Source organism: Octodon degus, unplaced genomic scaffold, assembly GCF_000260255.1.
Source record: "Octodon degus isolate 3935 unplaced genomic scaffold, OctDeg1.0 scaffold00050, whole genome shotgun sequence".
Classification (NCBI taxonomy): domain Eukaryota; kingdom Metazoa; phylum Chordata; class Mammalia; order Rodentia; family Octodontidae; genus Octodon; species Octodon degus.
This window is the reverse complement of record NW_004524626.1, coordinates 12,665,278-12,667,296: the sequence shown is the minus strand read 5'-3', so window position 1 is coordinate 12,667,296 and position 2,019 is coordinate 12,665,278.

Sequence of the window (2,019 nt, the reverse complement as noted above, 5' to 3'; positions counted from 1 at the left end):
GTATCTGTGTATTCAAAGTGGTTAGGATAGATATATAGTTGCATTCTCTTAATGAATAGAATGATTTGTTCTAATGGTGTTTGTGAATAGGATCTCAAGTCCGCATCTTGTACAGCAATTAACCACTAAGAAGAATACATGTAATGTGTTATTTGTTGAAACTGTACTTCCGATTTGATTTGAAACTGTCTCATTGCTATCTGTTTATCAATAAAATTTTGAAAAAAAAAGAATTAGTGTGCCTTAAACATCCTCATTAAGCTTTATTTTGATAACTGTTTTAGCATTTCCTTTTGCACTCATTTTACTTTTTAATTAATAAAAAATTAAAAGTGCAGGCAGGCACTTAGACCACAGAGCTATCTCTCCAGCCTCTCCTTTCTCATTCATGTCTTTCAAATTTTCTGAAGCCCTTTTTTTTTTTTTTAGACTTTCCCTCTTGTTCCTTTCAGACTCCGAGGACTGGATGATTACATGTGATAACAAATAATCATCAATTTATAATGGTACTGAATTGAACCTATGTGTTAAATAAAAGGACATGTGTGTTCTATACTGACTTTTAGTATATACTACACTAGTATAACCCCCTAGTATCAGTGGTTGATTAAATATTTCTATCTTGTTTAAACATCCTTTGCTAGTGCACATATGTGACTATATATCTATATTTGTATATAGGAAAACATTATATGCAATATTTTTCTCATGTTTACTCCTATTTTAAAATTTGTTCATAACGTAAAAATAGTTTTGTTTACAAAATTTTATCTATGAAATATTTTATAATGAAACAGATTTTTGTTGAATCAGATGATCAAATTTTTTGGCTACTTGTGGTTAAGTTGCTTGGATTTTTAATCCATGTGATCTAGTGATCAAACCTTTGTCTTTATTGCATTTTTTCAGTTTCACTCTGTGTTCTTTATTTTGCTAATATGGTGCTTTCTTTCCAATATGACTGGAGGCTTGTCTCTATTATGTTTTCAGTGAACAATCTGATGTTTTGCATTAAATATTGTATGTTAGCCATTTTGAGGCTGTATCTATGAACATATTAAAAAAGAGTTTGGACAGCTTTAAATTATCCTGAATTTTTAATCAAAGATGGCTAGGCTAATCTTGATTCAAATTAAATTTGTAGTTTTTCTGCACTTACAATGGTTATAAATTTAATTCATAGTATCTATACTTAATATCAGGAATACATTTGCATCTATTATAAATGAATTGACAATAGTTTTTTTGTAGTGTCATTCTTGGATTTTTAAGTTAATATGTACAATAAGATCTATTTCCTAAATGGATGGAGGAGCTGCTTGGATCAGTGTGCAGCTGATGGAAAGGCAGGAAGAGGGCTGGCAGAGTAGTAAAGGCAAAAGAATGGAAGGAGCTCTTCCTGGGAATGGCCCGAGGTGACCTGTGAAAATGGTTCGCTACTTTCTTAACCCAGAAAACCCCACAAAATCATGCAAATCAAGAGGCTCAAATCTTTGCCTTCACTTTAAGAACACGCATGAAACTGCCCAGGCCATCAAGGGTATGCATATCCAAAAGGCCACCAAGTAACTGAAGGATGTCACATTAAAGAAGCAATGTGTGCCATTCCGGTTTACAATGGTGGAGCTGGTAGGTGTGCCCAGGCCAAACAGTGGGGCTGGATGCAGGGTGGGTGGCCCAAAAACAGTGCTGAATTTTTGCTGCACATGCTTAAAAATGCAGAGGGTAATGCTGAACTTAAAGGTTTAGATGTAGATTCTCTGGTTATTGAACATATCCAGGTAAATAAAGCACCCAAGATGCACCACTGTTGCGCACGACCTCGCCAGCAAGGAAGACGCAACGACCAGCTCTTCTTGCAGCATTTTATTCAGGACCTCTAATTACAAGCTCTTCTCTCCTTTTTTCTTCCGGGGCTTTCCTACGGCATATATCCCCTTTTGCAGCCTATCCCGGAGTGCCACGTGAGCGCTGCCCATAGGTCCAGGTATGCGGAAGCAGACCATGGGCCTTGGTCCC